This window comes from Anser brachyrhynchus, assembly GCF_964034855.1.
Source record: "Anser brachyrhynchus genome assembly, chromosome: Z".
Classification (NCBI taxonomy): domain Eukaryota; kingdom Metazoa; phylum Chordata; class Aves; order Anseriformes; family Anatidae; genus Anser; species Anser brachyrhynchus.
Window position 1 is genome coordinate 15604458 of NC_137697.1, and position 20868 is coordinate 15625325.

A 20868-nucleotide genomic window follows, 5' to 3' on the forward strand; every position below is an offset into this window, starting at 1 on the left:
ACTCCGGGCAGCCGCCCGGTTCGCCCCTTATATCCCGGGCGGTCGCCCCGCCTCGCCGCTCCGCCCCGGACCCCGCTCCGCCCCCGACGAGACCGCCCGGATAGGCCCCCGGCGGCGGGGACAGGCGGGGATCGGCGACGGAGCCGCCCTCTCCCCTCCTCTGCCTTCCTCTCTCCTCCTCTCCCCTCCTGTCCTGCCCGGCCCGGCCCGCGGGAGGCGGCCGTCCGTCCGTCCGTCCGTCCGTTCTCGCGGCTGCAGAGGAGGAAGGCAGGAAGGTGTATACACGTATATATATTTTTCTTCCCCACCCGTGCCTAAGCAGCGCCGCCGCAGCACGGTGCCCTGCGCGATGCTGAGACCCAAGCTCGCATTCCGCTTGCCCGCTCCCCGGTCCCCCTGTTGCACGGGCAGCCCTCTCCACGACGCCCCCGGGCGATCGGAGCTGTCTGACAGCTCGGGGCAGCGACAGCCGGCTCTAACGTTTTGTTTTGGAGGACAAATAAGTCTTCAAACATCTACATCACACAATGCACCTCTAAAGGCAGTGGTGGCTTTGCCATTCGGGGCAGCCCGTGACTGTTATTATGCACCAGTAAATATCTACCCCGTTCCTTTTGCATTGAGCAGACAGTCTCCCACAGATCTCATCACATTTACTCTTCTCCCCTCCCCAAGATACTCTGAGCATCACATCTCTCTTCTCCCTCCGAACACTTCCCTCCTTGAGGTTATTTTCCCCTGAGGCGGGAAGGCAGTGGCCAGCAGCAGGTCCCAGCGCTGCTGGTGCTGCCTCCCAGCGTGGGGGCAAGGAAGAACTGCAGTGGGGCAGCAGGAAGACTGCAGCCAGGCAAGCACCTCCTGCTACAGCGTGCTCTCCCCACCTCCAGGATGCTGTTTTGCAAGCTGAAATTGAAGTTTCTGCCCGCTGAGTTATCGTATCGGACACAGAGACGTCTGGGGACCACACGCCCTGAACTCTGATCTAGATCTCTGAATATAGATGATTCTTGAAGAGTGTAGTATGTGTATGACAGAAAAGTTTTAAAATATGAAAGTTTGGACCGACAAAGTTTTGCATTTCTTCCATTCTGAGGATGCAAATATTCCAAAGATCATTACTTTCTTGCTATGTTGTACATTTATGAAGTATTGTGTGCTTGTTGATACACACTAGAAATTCTTTTGCCTACATACACTCTGGTAAAAATAGAATTCTAGTTAATTTAATACAAATGAATATCTGAGCATGTAACTGTATGCAAAATTGTACTGTTAGTCCCTGAATATCCCTCATTTCAGATCTTCAAACAACAGTAAAATACACTCATTTTGCATTGTCAACAACACTGTGTAAGTTTTATCAGAAATCCCCAGTAAGAGAAAAAGTGAAAACAATAATTTTTAAGTTTCCCTAAATAAATATTGCATTTTGAAGGAGTGTCAAATACATTTGATTAAGTACACTCTGCATGTGCCCATCTGTAGTTAGGTACTGAACATGCTTTTCCATATGGAGGTCTTTTTTTCTACCTCTTCTGCAAAGCCTAGTCAATTAATAATAGTATTATTAGTGTTTAGTCAAAGGGATGGGGGACAAAAACAGCAATAGGGAAAAAATTAGGATACCCAGACTTTACTCAGTCCTGTGCCAACTCTCCCTTCAGCTTATAAGCACTGGATTCCCAGGCCAATATTATTTCCATTACACAATTTAACTTTCTCCAAATTAGTATGAGTTATTGCAAAATAAGTTACTTCATGTAAAAATGATTTTATGACACTTTGTTTTCTGTCAGTAAGTTGCTTTGGCTGCTGTGTTAAGATGCATATATGGAAAGGGAAGATAGCCAGGATAGATGTACACGTTTTCCCTCCACTGGAAAGAAGTGGTACTACACATGGTGAAAAGCAAATTTAAGGCAAATGGATTTGTCGGGAAAAGGGGAGATAGTTAAAACAGTCTTTATTTACCATAATATTCATTGCAAGTTTTTACGAAGAAAAAAATGTTGCAAGAATAAAAAAAAAAAAAAGAGAGCATTCTTAATCTCACTGATGATTTGTGTTTGCCTTTTCTGCCTCTCAGTCTCCTATTTCATTTTTCCTTTTGTCCAGTCTTTCCACTATCTTTCAAGTTTTGCCCTATTTTCATAGTGCAATGACACACAGCTCATCAGGAAACATTAGCTGTAGGCTTTGTGTTAAATACTTAAGTTCTACAGAAGGTTCTAAAAGCCTATGTGCTGGCACTTACATACTTTTATATCCTAGCTTCTGTGGAGACCTAATGGATATTTTGATATTAATATATTTGACTGTTTTCTTCTAAAGTTTTTCTCCTGGATAAAATAGACAACTAACACAATGACTTGAAACTGACTCTTTCATATCTTAAAAGCAATCCTTGCTAGACTGAGTATGGTAATCTATTTTTTTCTCTGAGTTGTGCCAACATAGTCCTCAAGTATACCTGTACCCTGCATGAGAAGTTCATCTGCAGACTAGTAAAGACAGCAGCTTTCTAGCCAAATCACTATGCGGCTCTGCAGTTACCCTGCCAAGAAACAGGGCAAGCGTAGCCCATGCTCAGGCTTCAGCAATGCCTTCTGTCTTTGGCTCCAGAAGAAAGTAATCCTTTATACCAGCAGCTTAATTTTCACAGACATGTACAGCTTTTTCATAAAAGCCTGATTATCAAGGGGCTGGGAAGCTTGGGTATACATAAATCCCTGGGTCAGGTGAGGAATGGGAATTTGACAGTGTTGCTACTGCCCTAATTACAGGCTTGTGGTTAGTTGCTACGGGTGCTCTGGGAAGGTCTTGGCAGGAACCGCTTTTTCTTACCCACGTATTGGGAAAAGAGTTGTTTTAGGGCTTGAGTACCCAGAAAGAAGTGTGGCAAACCCTGGGCATTCAACTCTACATTGCAACAAAGCCATGGCACTGTGTTCAGGACCATAAATTTGATGGGACACTGAAGCCCTTATGTGAGATCAGTGCTAAGATCATCTAGATGGCCTCCAGATTGTCTAAAACCCGAAGTTCCTTCCTACAGTGCCACAGACATGATTTTTCCTTCCTCTGACATGGCGCTCAAGCACTTATCTCTCCCTGGCAGTGCTGGGTTCAAATGCTGAGATGGAGTTAAAGAAAGTAAAAAAAGAAAAAAGGAGAAAAAAAAAATAAAAATCCATCTGAGCTTTCAGAAAGTATTCTTGTTTATTTCTTGTCTGGGGTTTGAGATTGGACTATTTGTATTTCCTCTGAATCAGCAGCGCTACAGTCGCACCCACCCGTGGGGAGCGCCGGTCCATCGTGTCTTCACACGACAGCCCACGCGGGTGCCCTTGTCAGACCAGGCTCCCTTTTACCCACCTGCCCGCAGCAATCGCTTGCTGCTGGCACAAAGCTTTGGTCAGGGCTGTGCTGTCTGCTTGGGCGATCACAGAGTGCCCTCGTCCGGGGAAATAGGATTATGGCAGTCTGCTCAAAACGATCCGATCCATGATGAATGTTGACTCCTTTCCTGTTCTCCAGGGCACTGGCTGCTGTGCTTCCAGTAAAGTACTCATCTCATAGCCTGTTGGGTGAAGAAAATATAAAAAACATGAGAACTGAACAAGACACAGAACAAATCATTTGATCCGATGCCGCCATACAGTTTATCAGTTTGCCATTGCCTTGCAGACTTTTAGTGTTACAGATCATCCTTCCACACAGATATGAGACCATTCGCCCTCCCTAACTCACTGCAGAGCTAGTGCAAAAGACGTTCTTCTTCTATAGTTAACGTATTTCGTTTCCTTGTTTAAAGATTGGCAAAATTTCTAAAGACCTGAATTCTTTCACAGTTCCTTTTGAAGTTAATTAAAAAGCAGGCAGACTACCAAGAGCTTAAGACAATCATATGTTTTCCCAGAAAAAAACTCCAAAAATGAGGGTACTTAGCCCAGTAGGTCACAAAGGCTGTGCTAGATTTTGGTTCTTTCTGGGGATGTGACTAGCAAAGTTCCCAATCTGCCCATTCTGTTTCCAGGGGCCAGCAGGAAGGCAGGTCTGCAGTTGAGGTGGTTATAGGCTCCTGTATTAGATCCCCAAAGACAGGCATTTAAGGACTACATGTGCTCAGCATGCATGGCTGACTTATAGAGGTGTTTCTCCAGTGCAGAGATAAATGATAAATGGCAGATAAATGGAAAGAATAAACATCCGTTCAAGTGTCAGTATCAAGTTAATAAGCAGCTTCTTCTTATCCCTCACTACTCTCGCAGTCCTCTCCTATGCTACTTGGGGTGAGTAATGTCTCACAGCTTGTTTCCAGACACTAGCCCAGGCTCTCAGGAAAGAACAGTAATGTCTTCATGCACCCTACTTCTACAAGTGAAATCAGACCACATGTTTGCACATTGTGGTATTTTTCTCATTTTGTTTTTCCGACAGCTTGACTTGTTTGTTTTGTATGTTCCAGACCAAAAAAAAAAAAAAATTATATGAACCTCAAAGCTATCAGTACAGCAAAGGTGAAGGCTGTAACGCCTTTGCCTTTACCCCTAAATGTTGATCAATTTTGTTATTTTTTGAACTTTGCAAGGTTAACGTCTGAGGATGTGGTTGCACAGATAATACTGTCTGTCGGATACAGAGTTTCATTCAGTAAAGGTCCCTACAACCTCCATTTCTCCCCGGTAAGTCAGGCAATCAAGAGTGTCAACTGTACAATCAGTCCTTAAGAAACAGTTTAACTTTATGACTATATGACATAACCTTATACTTCAGGCAGTGTTTTGTAGGAACCACGTTCCCTCTGCCTACAATGTGAAGGTTCCCAAGTACCCACTTAGACAAAAAAACACCTGCCCACAAGATATTTAGTGAGGTATCCTGACACCATGACCACCTCTTCTGCCTACTTTTTCCAGCTGCTTTTTTCCAGCTGCTACTTCTGCTTTTGCTAAGGCACTGTTGATTTTCGGTATGCTGCTGGAGGTGCTCGGGACTTCGTTTGACCAGGATTTAAGATACCGCATGACAGTGATATAATGGTTATGCCCAGAATTAGCCTGTCTCCCATATAAAAGACTGCTAGGCCCATTATGCAACCGCATCAGTCATGCAGAAGGAACAAAGATCTGTGTGATGGTAAAGCATCATGCCCAGTATTAGAGACACTTGGCCTCAAACCTGAAGAACAATCGGAGTAGTGTTTTGTGCCCTAAAAGAACTGTCTAGATTCTTTTACTTTTTTTTTTTTTTTATAGCCCTTCTCAAGGCCCAAATATCTTAAACATAAAACCTCCTTGTTAAAGGAAATAATGCCAAAGGGTAGTCAAAATCCTCTAAAAAGAACAAAGAGTTCACTACTTCAGTCGGTTTATTTCCCTTCCTGTTCTCCCTTCTCCCTTCCAATATCAGTCTTCAATGTCTGTGGGATGCAGGACAGGACTCAGTTTCTTAGCAATTAATCTTGGCATTTATTTTGTTTCTACTAGTAGGAAAGCAGTTTCCTGAATCAGCAGCAGAGCAGAAGCCAGAGTTACTGGTGCTCAGATAAGACAGACTACACCAAAACAGTTCTGAGATACATGGGGCAAAGAGCCCATGGTGCAGGTTATCTGTCTCCAGAACAACCTTATCTGTTTTTCTATGTACATGTATGTTGTCAATAACCAGTCATGTATAGGCTACTTGCTATATATTATAATCATGATGCACAAAAGAGGAGAACAAGTACTTGGGAGACTGAAGGCATTTGTTGCCCTATTTTCTATAATTAAGTATGCTTGTGAAATAGGCATAGTTGCGAATAACTAAATATAGTTGTGAATAAGCACAGTAGCGAGTAAGTACAGTTGTGAATAACTAAATTCTCTAGCAGACAAGAGTAAAAGTCTCTATTTCTAACCCTCAACCACTGCATATAATGATCAAAGTCAGCAAGGCAGTGATGCCTGTGCTATTAGAACTTCAGGAATTTAGAGTGGAAGGTAGAAGAGGTTGATGGCCTACAGAAAACTGGGTTACCTGGTAGTTAGATGCAAGCCAGCACTTTCTTCCAGTGCTGCAGGTGCTACAGAAGCTCTTTACAACCCAGCTGAGACATGCTGAATTCAATCCTGAACAGAACAGGAAAAAAATCTGCTCAGGATGGAAAAGTGGGCTGAAGGTTGCTGCCGTTAGAGCCAAGTGAAGCAACCACATCGTCTGTGAAAGATGATATCCTGCACTCTTTTTCCCATTGAGATTAGACTAAACTCAGTTAATGTTTCACTACAGCTTTTCCAGGCTATGTGTATTTTCTGTATTTATGTAAATATTAAAAATGATTGGCACTACATTTAGTTTATTGCAGTTAAGCTTATTGTGACTGCTAATCTGAAGCATTAAAGCATGTTGTTAGTAAACTGTGTGCAAGAAAAAATCACAAAAAAAAAAGGCCTCTAATGAAAGCTAAGGTATCTAGGATGAAGAGACAAAAAAGCAGGTCTGCTGGCCTCTTTAAGTAAAGAAATGATAGCAGTTAGTGGTTAAGACGGACAGAAGATGAACAGAAAGCATGCCCTAAAAAGCTAGGTGTGAAATTGTAAATCCGCAGTAGATTTTTCCAGCAACTCACTTTGATCTTTTCCTACTAGCTACATTTTCTGATGTAAGCTATTATTAGCATCAGGCACCAATGAAAGATAGGTAGGCTACTGTGGTATTTCGCTCCTCTTGAGCTTAGCTGTATGCTCCATCATTGGCCAGAGACCTCAGGCAGTAACTGGACATATGCATTTTTTAACTAGGGAATATGGTACCTTGTACAAAGCTCCTCATTGGCACAAAGAAAATGCCAGGGCAAGGTATTTGACAAGTGAAAACAAAACAAAACAGAACTATGACCAAAAACTTGCTGTCAAAATGACTAAATCCACTAACCAGAAGAGTAAATATTTGCCTTCAAACATAGAGAATCTGTCTGGGTGTAGTTAGCCTGTGACCCCACAGGCTGACCATAGACTGGGGAGTAAGAAGTGTGCATGCTTCCTGGCATCAAAACAGATGTTTTTCTGCATACATGCATTAAGAAGAGAAAGTCAGGAGTACAAAAGGGAAAATTAAAACTCAGTTCCACAGCTGCACAGAGACTTAGGTATTTTGTCTGGCACAGAGAATACTTTGACAAACTTTAGTTATACATAACTTTCATTTCTATACCCAATTTACATTTTCAGCAGGTTTGGGCTGTGGTTTCTCAGTTTGCCTTTAATGTCCTGTATTGCTTAAAGTGGAACAGTTGGTTTTAAGTTTTGAGAGCAGTTATTGTTGGCTCAAACCACAGCAAATATATTGTGTAACAAGTACATCACACTTTCATGTCTAAGTGCGTAGTATTAGCCGACAAGTTCAAGATAACACAGAAAGAGGTATAAGCTCAACTGAATTTCCAACAAGGTAAAAACATGAAAAAAATAGTTGCCATGGCTCTGGGATGCCAAGAGAAGCTGTGGTAGCTGGCAAAGACCAAGCCCTCTGAAAGGAAGCAAAATATTGCAAATAGAACTTTATCAACAGGATGTGATAACATAGTGCACAACATGGAATACTGGACTTTTGAGATGGGGCTGAGCTAATTTTAGCTCCCATTTCAAGCAGAGCAGAGCACTTCCTTTAGTGAAAGAGTAGCAGTGACCTTCACAGTCAACTATGAGGTTTCTCCTATCGAAGTCTGCATTTAGCTTTAAAAGTTCCTGCTTCTATTTTAGTCTTCTAGGTGGGCTGGTGTGTTGAAATATCTGTTTCTTTTTTTAGATACATCACTATGAGTAAATCAAAAATATTCTCTCTCCCTGTAAGCCTTGCATGGTTTATAACTTTAACTTTTCATGGCAAAGATACTGCCACTAGAGATGATTTTTTTCTTAAGTAGCTCCTCACTGTGAGCTTTAAATGACACATTTGAGAATCACAGAGTCAGTAAACTGACTATACAGGCATGGAGAGCTTTCAGTCATCTGTCAAATGGTGACAGAATTCCAAGTTATACCCGTTTCATAAATGAAACTTATGAAGAAAAATGCCCAATTCTCACTTGCTCAACACACATATTTTTGTTGTTGTTGTTTTTGTTTTTGTTTTAAAAAGAACTGCTTTGCTTTCCTGCCTTTTGGTTCCTTGGTGATGGTGTTTCTGAATAGATGTATAGTGTTTAAGAAAACATCTCTGCTTCTAGGAGGGCAATAATGACTGAGAAAGACAGAAAGAACGGGCAGCTTTATGAATGCCAGTGATGAGAGACTCTGGCTTCCTGCCTTTTCAGTAGTCAGAGAGGCTGTTCACACTTGTTTGTGTTTGCTAAAAGCAGGAAAAGGTCAGCTAGGTGGAAAACAGTGCGGTGAGTTATTTTGCAGCTACATTAGGGTGCTTTAAAAAGATGTATCAAGATATTATATATACATGGCCAATGAAATTGAAACAAACATTTTCAAACAGACTTAAGTCCCGCACAGAGAACTGCACCAAAAACCCACTTAGAGCTGTTCTGGGTTCAGTTAGGCTGGTCCGTAGGTGTGCCTTTGCAGAAAGAAACAAAGCAGATAAACTGCATAGCAAGGTCCCTGCCTAAGAAGTGCAGATGCTCAGGTCTATATACATTAAGGATGACAGACTTCATTAGACTTCACTAGACTCAGGCATGCATGGTTATTTTCCCTGTCAACTCTGTGCAAGGAAACGTTTGCCAAGTCTGCCAGCAGAACTCCGTGTCCTGCACGGACCTCACCATGCCCAGCAGTACTTACTAAGTACACAGTCAGAGGGCTTACTTTGTATTTACAAGCACAGGTCTGTTTTCTTGTCTCTCTGTTCCCAGAAAATTAACCCTAGACTTTTCAGTGATGAACCATATGCACAGTCTCATCATAGATGAGAGCAAAGAACTGACCAAAGGGAAAAATACAACAGACATTTTTAATATCCCTCTCAAGAAACCAGGGAGAGAACATCTGGGTGTGCATTATACTGTGTTATATATGTTTCTAGTCAAGAAATGACTTGGATATTTGGACTCCTTCACTAGAATAGATGTGAGAAAGCTTTGGGAACAATGATTATATACCCTAATCTTTTCCTGCTCCATCCATTTGTGACTTTTTTTTTTCTTCTTCTTCTTCTTCTTCTTCTTCTTCTTCTTCTTCTTCTTCTTCTTTTAATCTGTCTTATGTTCTTTTATTCACTGTGTCCTTTTTGTGATCTCTACTCTGGTAATATCCTCTGCTTTGTTGGTTTCTAAGCTAACTTGACTTTCCCTAAAGCAGAAGAGCAACATTTTGCAGCAGTCTGTCAGGCAGCTCTCAAACCCTTCTAGGCAGCCCAGGCACTTCCTAGTAGCTACCTGGGCTTCTCTCCCACTTTTATTAATTCAACCTATTCACTTTAATCTCGGACAAAATTGATGAGAAGGATCTTCAAATGGAAGGAAAGTCTCAGCAAAAGTCTTGGGAAAAAAAAATAATAAAATTACTTTGGAAACATCTGGAAACAATGTGTAGAAGCATACAGAAAAATTAAACTTATGGTGAGGGGAAAGGAAAACAAAGATACATAATCAGTGGAAAGAACAAAAAAAAATGTGGCAAGGCCGGAGGAAAGACAGTTTTAGGAGCTGATGTTTCAAAAGAAGTTGATGCCCAAACACTAAGGTAGATGAGTTTTAAGGTTATCAATGTTTGGGGTCAAACATTTCATAGATGTGAGTAGTCTTGTCTGAAGTTAATTGCTACATGCTTTGTCATTCACTACTGTCTGAGAAGGAAGGAATAGTGTATTCAACAGTCTTCCCGAGATGCTGCATCAAGCAGCATTTACTGAATTACCAGAGGTTTAGAAAGCAAGAATGTTACAGAGACAGAGAGATTACACCTCCATAAATGGAAACAGCATGAGGAACTGGCAAAAACCTTGTTCCATGAACATTAATTACATAGTTGGTGATTATGTGGACATCATCCTGTGCCTTATGAAACAGCACTGTCATCAAGGGAACAAAGCAGTGTCTGTGAGGGGAGGTGAGATACTCTGCAAATAATAATTATGAAGATACATATCTGTTATCATCTTCTCTCAACAGGTTTGATTCATTAATGTTCAGACTAGTTGCAGGGGAGAGGGGATAATAAAATATAACATTTTTTTCATGATCGTATAAGAAATTATGAGGAACTCTTTCTTGGGGAATGCAAACAAGAGATATGCTTGGGAATGCACCAGGGCCAAAATGCATGTGCACGTGTGTGCAACTGGGGTACAGCTCCCTGACAGGGAGAGTTAAAAAGCAATGAGACTCGTCTGGCTGTGTGGAGTTAATGCTGGCTGAGTTCATTCCCTGGGCAGTGGAAGGAGAGAAGGGAACTTCTTGTGGAGTGCAGAATGCCTCTTTTTAACATTACACAAGACCTGATTTTTTCCCAGTACAAGAGAGGAATAACTAGTGATATATGCTTTTTTTTTTTTTTTTTTTTAACCCCATTACTGTGTTGAGCTCCAGACAGCTAAACTTACGATATGTTCTTCAGGCATTTTTTCCTCCAGGTCTGTGTCTGAGAGCCCCTGACCCTTGTCACCTCCCTCCACTGGTGTCATTTGGCCAGTTCCTTACTGCACCATCCCTTGTGCACCCATGGCCATGGTTCAGTAGGCTGCAGTCAGCAACTCCTGAGAGGCTTCTTAAAGCACAATGAAAATGCTTTAACAGAAGAAACAGCATAATGCAAAACGGAAAGAAATGATTAAACAAACGGAGACAAACAGGTGTAATTTACACACACACACGCACACACACCCCTTTTGGGATAAGACAATCAAACTGATTTCCACTGATACTTCTGCAGATTCTCTCATAACTAAGATCTCTTTGGCAGACAGAATGACTTCGAAATGAGCTAACTACTAGTATTTAAGTATTTCCCTACAGTAACATGTGATAGCTCATCTCCAGCTTTAGGTGTATCAAGCTTGGCAATGCTACTTCTAAACAAGACCAATAAATACATCCGGCTACTATTTTAAGACTAATCATTAACATTGCCCTTATCGCCTCTTAACAGGCAACTAAAAATCCATTACAGATTTTACAGCGACACGCCCTCCCCCCACACACACTTGTATAAGCACACCCAGGCACAATAAATTCAGCTTTACTCAGTTCTAAAGAACAGACATCTTTCATGAATGTCATCATTGCAAGCATGTTAAATACTGCTCTTCCCAAGGTCACCTGTGGCAAGAGTATTTCTGGTGATCAGTGGGTAGGACAGAATGATTAATATTTTTTCTATGAACTTTCTTGCCACGTATTATTCTAAACAGAATAGAGAGCACACCTGCATCAATCCATCTTCCCTTCTCTAGTTTATCAGGAAGTGTAGGCATTTCCAGGGTGAGAATTCCAGAGGTTTCTCTTTTTCAAAACTTCCCTTTAAGCAAGAAAGCCAGAGTCCATTCCCCCTCTCTGGTGCCTGGAAATAGCAACGGAGGGATGGCAGCTTTATAAAAGACCAAGATTTTCATCTGTCTGTTTTCAAAACAGGATGCAGTACTTCTTCTCGTGAAACACCAATGAACTCAAACCAGCCACGGAGCAAAGCCTTCTGGCTTCCTAGGAGTGCAGGAACATCTTATGTCACCAGTAAAGTCATCTGTCTTTGGCCACCTGAATTAAAAGCCGCTTCAAGACCTTAAATGCCTTGATTCCAACTTTTTATTGACTGTGCCTCATTACGTTCAAGTAGCATTGCAAGTGCTATTCCAGAGAGGCAGAGCATTGCATTTACTGCAACAAGCACATATCCTTCTTCCTACCGTTTGACTGGAGGTCTGCGGGAAGAAGGCATACTTCTATCTTTAACAAGTGGCTCATACTCATGTAATTAATAGGCCCAGTGCCCACAGGTCAGATAGTCCTTTGATGTCAATGTCTCCAAACATCTTAACTGCTGTTATTTTTCTCTTAACATGAACCATACAAACTACCATTCTAATGGAAACAAAAGCAATGCAATGATTTGCTTTCATTTCTCAGTTAATAACGTTTATGTGGACCCTGAGGAAAGGTTAAAGGAAGTTTTTACAGTCAGCAGAGTAAATCGTAGCTTGCTGTCTCAGGTGCAATTTTAGTTCATAATTGACTGTATTTACTCTTCTTTCCAGTATACAAAGAAGTTGGTTGCATTGCTAAGTCTTTGCTCTGTTTTGAATATCTGTCTGGCTGAACACATTTGCTGCTTAGAGATCTCAAATGGCTTGAGCTATACCAGGGCAGAAAACCATGCAAAATGTAGAGGGCCTGTCACAATATTTGCATTAAGTACTATATTGGCAACAGGAAGATGATGCACAGATGGAGTTAAATGGAGCTCACAAAGAGGAAGAGAAGACACAACAAGAGATAGAAACAAAGTAGTGAAACCTACAGATAATGCTTCCATACTCCACCTTGCACAAACATTAGAGAGTAACTTTAATGAGAGGTTCTAAACTTTTTTCTAAAAGGTTTTGTTCATAAGAGAGTGTTTATAAAAAACAAAACAAAACAAAACAAAACAAAAAAACAAACCAAAACAACCAAAACAAAACAAACAAATAAACAAACAAAAAAACAGGAAAAATGTCACCATTAAGTCTGAATAGCAAGAAGTGCTCAAACTTTATTACATTCAAAGCAACTACAGCTCAATTTTAAACCATGTATCTGTAGGCTATTACTTCCACCTATTTTGGGAAAAACTCGTTAATATTAAGACCTACTCAGAGCAGACAGAATTTAGCAAGAATCACCCGAGGCAAAGGATTCACCCACAGTAAGAATCACCTGGGTTTTCTCTGCAAATAGCACTCAAAATCCAAAATAAACCCATTACTTGCTGAGAGACGTCTCAGCAGTAATGCCACATTAAGGATAATGGTTTTGTGTCAGAATGTACAGCCTGGGACTGGTGATCGTTTACAGGAATCCTTATTCAGGCATATAGCTATTGCTGCAGTTTACATGTTCTGTTAAAAGCGACACTTCCAATCACTATAAATAGGCATTATTTTGGAAATACAAGGGGTTTCGAGGGAAATAAGCTTCACTTTAAAAATGGCCTATTACAGAGAATCCTTAAGCAAGAGAGCCTTTGAAGATGAAACAATTACCAAGCAATTCTTAGATTCCAATGTAATAATCTCTTTAATCGATATAATTTCCACAAGTGAAGATGTTTTTGGAGACAGCCTCCAACAGGCAGGAGAGAAAGATTCTAGTCCCCTCCCCTGAAAAGTCAGTCCTCCCTGCTCACCCTTCCCCAGAGTCCAAACTTTGCTCACATTTGGAAGGAAAGAAAAAGAAAATCAAAGTACTACAAAGAATTATAAAAATTTCATTTTTTCTCCACTGTCCTCCTCTTCTTAGAGAAGGCTCTTCCACACCTCCATACTCATCACTCAGACAAGTATTTTATAAGGGTAAATATAGCTGCTACAGGTAATAACATCTCTGCATGAGTTTTATGTTAACCATTACTACAGATGAATATTGATTTTTTGTTAAAAAATCTTATGTAATCTCCTAAAATGAAAGGGGAGGAAAAAAGAACAGCAATGTAGAAGGCAGCTAACAGAATCAGAGAATCACAGAATCGTCTAGGTTGGAAGAGACCTCCAAGATCATCTAGTCCAACCTCTGTCCTAACACTAACAAGACCTCCACTAAACCATATCACTAAGGGCTACATCTAAACGTCTTTTAAAGACCTCCAGGGATGGTGACTCAACCACTTCCCTGGGCAGCCCATTCCAATGCCTAACAACCCTTTCAGTAAAGAAGTTCTTCCTAATATCCAACCTAAACCTCCCCTGGCGCAACTTTAGCCCATTCCCATTCGTCCTGTCACCAGGCACGTGGGAGAATAGACCAACCCCCACCTCGCTGCAGCCTCCTTTAAGGTACCTATAGAGAGCAATGAGGTCTCCCCTGAGCCTCCTCTTCTCCAGGCTAAATAACCCCAGCTCCCTCAGCCGCTCCTCGTAAGACTTGTTCTCCAGACCCCGCACCAGCTTCGTTGCCCTACTCTGGACTCTCTCAAGCACCTCCATGTCCTTCTTGTAGCGAGGGGCCCAAAACTGAACACAGTACTCGAGGTGCGGCCTCACCAGAGCCGAGTACAGGGGGACAATCACCTCCCTAGACCTGCTGGCCACACTGCTTCTTATACAAGCCAGGATGCTGTTGGCCTTCTTGGCCACCTGGGCACACTGCTGGCTCATATTCAGCCGACTATCAACCAATACTCCCAGGTCCTTCTTGGCCAGGCAGCTTTCCAACCACTCATCTCCCAGCCTGTAGCGCTGCTTGGGGTTGTTGCGCCCCAGGTGCAGGACCCGGCACTTGGCCTTGTTGAACTTCATACAGCTGGCCCCAGCCCATCGGTCCAGCCTATCCAGATCCTCCTGCAGAGCCTTCCTGCCCTCGAGCAGATCGACACACGCACCTAACTTGGTGTCGTCTGCAAACATACTGAGGGTGCACTCGATCCCCTCATCCAGGTCATCGATAAAGATATTAAAGAGGACCGGCCCCAGCACTGAGCCCTGGTGGACTCCACTAGTGACCGGCCTCCAACTGGATTTGACTCCATTCACCACAACTCTTTGGACCCGGCCATCCATCCAGTTTTTAACTCAACAAGGCGTACACCAGTCCAAGCCATGAGCAGCCAGTTTCTTGAGGAGAGTGTTGTGGGAAAAGGTGTCAAAAGCCTTACTGAAGTCAAGGTAGATCACATCCACTGCCTTTCCCTCATCCACCAAGTGCGTCACTTGGTCATAGAAGGAGATCAGGTTCGTCAAGCAGGACCTACCTTTCATAAACCCATGTTGATCGCCTTTTTGCCCTGCAAGTGCCGCGTGATGACACTCAAGATAATCTGCTCCATGAGCTTCCCTGGCACTGAGGTCAAACTAACAGGCCTATAGTTCCCCGGGTCTACCCTCCGGCCCTTCTTGTAGATGGGATAACTGATTATTCTTTTCCATTACATCAGTATGTGTATATCTGTGCAAGTTTAATTTTCTTAATAACATCTCGATTAAACTCATATTGCATCTGACTTACAACATTTCTGTTTTTGAACAATAATTTATATGTTTGAGTTTCTCATACTTTTGGAAGAGGAATTTAGTGAAAAATAAATATTTACACTCTAATCATATATTCTGATTCCAGAAGTGAAATGGAAATATTGACAACCTTATTAGCAGACAGCTGGCTTTGTAGTTTTAAATGGATGCATTGGTTTTAAAAATGTGAAGCTGTTCCATGCGCATATTAAGTGTTAGTTCCAAAATGTATACTTTAGACCAGTTTCATTTCAATTTTCAAGTTGAAGTCTTTCACGTTACAGAGGTAATTTTGTCCCGCAGTAAAAATATACACTTTCTTTAGATATAAAAACATTTACTTTCCTCTTTTCTATTTTCTGTATTTCCACAGCATAAGTGTCCTATCCAAGTCCTTTTAAGGTGCACTAATTTTGATATTTTAGTTATTTTCAATAACTAAGAAATACTCAGTAAAAGCAAAAAGCAACATTTCTACCCTTCACTGACACAGAAAGATAGTCTAACTGCCAGCATCAGGTATCTGCACCCCTCCATCACATACAATCCAAAGCAGAGCATTAAAACCCATCAGTGTTGTCTTCAGTGTCTGTGAATATCCCTGAAAACCATTGGGCTACAGTGGCACAAGGGTTAAAACTTTTGGGGAATACTCAGCATTACTAAACCAGACTGACAGGAGGGTATTACTGTGGAAAACATAACTGTCTTTAAGCAGGAGGAGAAAACAGAGTTAATCCACAGCTGCAAAGCCCCTAATCTCGACATGGGCTTGGTGTGCCAGCTGGGGCTCCCTAGGGTCTGCAAAATGTTGAGCTGGCAAAAACAGCTAAAAAAGTCTTCTGGACATCTCATCTGGACATGGACACTTGATTTAGAGACCCCATTTCCTGACTTTTCAAGTGAAACTGGAATAGGTGGCAATGCCAAGGTGCTCCCTTTCAATGTGGGTTTAATACAATCACAGCAATTATGTCAACCAAACCTACATTTAATCACTTTAAATGCTTTTTCCAGCTTTTTCCCACAGCACTTTGGAAAACCATTAGTGTACACTTGAAATGTTTACGCAATGTCCCTTGCTGATCAAAAAACTGAACTAAAATCCTGCAGACAATTCAGTCTGTAGGGTTTAATACACACTATTAAACAGGAGATACATTAAAAGATGATCACCTAATGCAGTCAGTACAGAGCCCTTCTCACTAGCATACCTGTGACAGAAACACTTTCTGCTGCATTGGTGGTGGAAGAGGAAAAGGAAAAGTAGATAAAACATCCTTTGTGTAGCAAGAAATCTCAGGCAGAGGAGATATATATTTTTTTTTATAGGCAGTCATTTGGACCCTGTCATAAGAACCTATTCTTGCAAGATACTCAGCAGTATGAATAGGACAGTTGGCTCTTGTCAGGCTTCACACTGTTTAATATTCCCATCATCAGTTTCCAGCTTACCTACTCAGCTCTTTTCTTCCTTATTTTCTCTGTTATTAATTGTAATTGAAAGCAACAAAAGCACAGTTGCCCAAAGAATATTTTGCAGCAGCCAGCCACCCTCCTCTTAATGGCACTCGCTCTGGACATTCTTGTGATGTCCAGCAGCTGTCTGCTCTACAGAAATGAGGAATAAAACAGGCTAAAGCAGAATCAACGTCCTAGCACTAAAGGCACAGCTTGCCTTATTAACAAAGAAGGGAAATAATCCATTTTGGATATATCTTGCATCAAGAAAATGTTGTTTAAGTGCGACTACAGAATTACGATATGTACAATACAGCTAATCCTTGTTCACTTTATACAGGGCACAACGCTTTAATTGCCACAACCCAAACCATTTTTTTCATGTAAATAGGAATATTTTATGTAACCATTAAAGTCAAAAATCCTCCAAATGCAGTCAGTTGCTACAGAACATTTGTTTTATGAGACTACTCTGATAGGTACTGCCCCTGGATTTGCCAGGCTCTTCTACTCTCCCAAGCTTCTCTGTTGATTACCTTAGATTTCTAATAAAATAAAAATCTTATACATTAAAGGTTAAATGTTCTCTTTTATCTACGTAGCAGATATAACAGCTAGCAATAATGTAAACTTACCTACCACAGTGCCTCTGAAGCAGCAGCTCTACATGGAGTTTGTCAAACCCTCCCTTGTTAAGGGCTATTTATAAATTTGCCACATTAGTGGCATACGTACATACATACATACAAGAAGAGCTACTGCATGTAAGTTAGAGGATGGTAGGTGTTTTTTGTTTTACTTTTTTCTTCTTCTTTCATCTCTCTCTTCTTTTGTCCATCCTTCTTAGAGCTTACCTTACTATTTTTTTTCTTTTTATTCTTTTAATTCTGTTATCAGTATTGTGAGAATGGTGATAGTGTTGAAATGGTTTCCCTATTATGTATGAGATCAACAGTGCTAGTGTTACTTTTTTGCATGATGGAACTATTTCTTTTTATTATTATTTATGGAAGATGATGTCTAATGTTAAGGAATATTTTTTTTAATGGTGTGTTGCAGCAGGGTAATAGTGAGCACAGGAACTGCTGTGACTTTTTTTCAGACAGCTTTCACTCAGGTGAGCAGTCTCTTTTTGCTCACTGCTTCAAAAGACACTGCTGCGTTTCAAACCTTGATGCTTCTCTGCCCAAATAAGAACTCAATTTTCCTCTGTGTTAGGAGGCTACTCCTCCTCCTTCGTTTCCAGTGTCCAAATTCCTCCTAACATTATTTGTTCATGCCACAAGGCAGCCAGCAAAAATACAAATATAGTAGGCTGGCATGGTGTTTCCTGCTATTACAGGAGATACCGCTTAAGAACATGCATTCTTCAACCACATTGCAGCAGCGGAGAAGGATTTGGCTACAAAACCATTTATAGGATATTAGCTATGGTGTGAATTTGCAGTGCTCTCATCACATGGTAACTGAGAGGGAGCTAATACTTCTCTTGAACGGACAATCAGTTAAAGCATGATTACTAGTACTTCCAGGTTGCTGATACTTCTGTATCAGCATGAACTGATACTTTGTGTTTTGAACTGCATATGAAGTTATGTCCTGAGTAATTCATGCCTTTTAGTGCATTTGAAATTAAACAACAAAAAAAACCAAGTAACACCAAAAATGGTGAAGTTTAATTTACCTTTTCTTTTAACTTGAAAAGGCAACACTGATTGTGACTTACCTAAGAGCAGAAAGGAAGCATGTAGCAAACCAAGCACATGAATCTTTATCTCCCAAGTGCCAGGCCAGTACTTTGTCTTTATATTGCTCTTGCTCTGCATTGGACAGCTTACACAAGAAAGACATGGATATGTTCAAATCTTTCCCTGACCTTTCTGATAAAAAGACTACTTCAGGAATTGTCTCTTACTGTAAGAAAGGTTACTAAAACCAGTCTCTAAATCAAGCTATGCCTTCTGCCAATATGTCATGTAGCATACAATAGTTCAGGCAAAATTGGAATGTAAAATTGCATAGTTATTCTTGTAATCTAATAGCATAATGCTTGTATTGTTTTTAAAAGAGTTAAGAAAACAAAAAGAGCATGTAATCTGTCTTTTTATTTTTTTTCCTGTGAGTCCAAGACAATTTAAGCATTTTGATAAGAAGTTGGGAGAGCATCAATTGCATGATTATTTCAAGTGTTATTAGTTGTAAATCCCTTGCAGAACTGCTACAAACTCTCTCTAAGCAGCCACAGGGGGGATGACTACTACCTCCACTATTCGGGTAGGATATGGTACAAGGTTTGCATACTACATGGTGCAGGATAATGCTGCAGTAAATGCTTTTGGAGACTTGTAGGAGGATGCTGACTTTAGTATACAGGCTGCCAGATGACAGAGGCAGAAGTTATACAGGAGCACATACACTTCAGATCAGTTGTGGAAAGTGGCAAACATCTGGGGCAGCAGTTAGGAGGGCACAAGAAAAGAATTCTGAAACTGCACATAGTTAGCAAGATATTTAACCAAAGAAGATCAGTATCTAACAAAAGACTGTTACTTTAAAGCAGTCATGTGGGGTGTTTTGTTCTCAGATACAATGTGTGACACAAATAGGATTTTAACTCATGAACATTTGAGCTCCCATGGATGGGAGTCTCCACTTCCCTGTTGTTACAGGGCAGTACTTGTTGTTTCCAGCACTTCACAAAAAAAGACTATTTTATCACTCAGGACTGCATTGATTAGACAAAGGGTAAAGGACAGAAGTTTGTGGGTTTCTAATGTTTATTTCCCCAAGAGGCAAGGTTGGACATATTGCAGAGACCATCCAAGGAAACAGCAAGAGCAGGTTATGAAAGTATCAGCCCTTTTTGTATTGAACCTTAGGGCCCCTTCCTGCTTTGTCATGCGAAGCCCCTGTGCTGCTGCTTGGCCACCTTCTTACATCTGCATTTTACAGATTTTCCTGCACAAAATGTTTGTGAGAAAGGTTTTGGTGCCATTTCACACAGCAACTTTCTCTTCAGTGGTTTGAGTAGCACTGTTTGGCATTCTGGTAATGTTTGTCTGGTATCTTACTTCCAGTTCACCTTTTAAAAAGACAGATATAAACAATCTCTGGCTTCAGACCAGATCCATCAGAATTTGGTGTTTTGGCCCTTTCTGTATAGGTGAAACACACTCAAGTACAAACTGTAAGGTTTATTTGAATATCACTTCAGGCTTTTTATGGTCAGACTAATTCAGGCAAACCAATGTTTACTTTAAAGACAGGGCAGACTAAGTCTGAAGGGAAGAAAAAGGGGCTTTCTTACCTACGTTTGTACAAATCATTCTGTCTGCATACAATAAACAAGTTGGGGGAGAGGAGGAGGAACGAACAAGCAAAACAGGAAGTTTGGCTTTCACTATGATGCTGTTATTCTGTTGAATTTCTTTCAGTTTTATGCCGGACTTCTACGTCGTTTTAATTTAGGTCCCAGACAAAGAGATGTCAAAGGGTTGTGTCCCTAATACCCTCTCTGTTTGAAATAGAATTCTCCCAAAACAGAAGGATCTTGGGATGGGTGAAGCACATCTACCTGAATGGTCTTAACTTTCCTTTGGTTAGGTAATGAAGACTTCATTAATTATCTGTTCAAACACAAGATGCAGTGTATTTTAATCACTTACTATGGTTGGTTTGGCAAAATGTATTACAGTATGAGCTCCTTACTTAAACCTGTATTATGTAATTAAAAAAAATAATAATAAATAGAATCACCAGGTAGGTGGTGAAGCCAGATCTGTTTCAATGTATAGGCTGGCTATTAAAGTTAACTGGAAAACTGAAGAATAAAATACACATGCTGTAACACTTCGAAATGCTGTATGCTGTGATTTTCCACCCCCCTTTGGACTCTTTACACTTGACAGTTCTCCTGAGGCCCTTGCAAGCAATGGGCTTTTCAAGAGGTCTGTAACTTTACATACTTTCCCAGCTCATATTTAACATTCATCTGAACCCAGGTTTTGCAGAACACCAGCCTTCATGGGCATGTTCACAATGCCAATCAGCTTGCACAGATGCCAGTCAGCTTATAAAGGAAAGCTAAATCTTCTTTTGCAGTGCCTGGTGATTCAATTACCTCCCCAGATCCTAGGTTATCATGGCTGTTGTGTCTCCTGATGCTTTCTTCTCTAATTGTGGGAATTGGCTGTTTACCGGTTCCTGGTCTTCCTTTTAAAGCACTCAGAATGCAAACCCTAGACTACACTACCTTAACAGACTGATCTACAA

The 20868-nt window shown here is 41.1% G+C and overlaps 1 protein-coding gene across 1 annotated transcript in view; it reads right to left on the minus strand.

Moving 5' to 3' along the window:
• Positions 1-2616: 2616 nt before the first annotated feature.
• LOC308185139 (uncharacterized protein) overlaps positions 2617-20868 on the minus strand; it is a 49206-nt gene continuing 30954 nt past the window's right edge. Inside the window, exon 3 of the mRNA XM_080572902.1 lies at positions 2617-3580. The gene's annotated coding sequence lies outside the window, so the exon portion shown is untranslated. The remainder of the gene's footprint in view (positions 3581-20868) is intronic.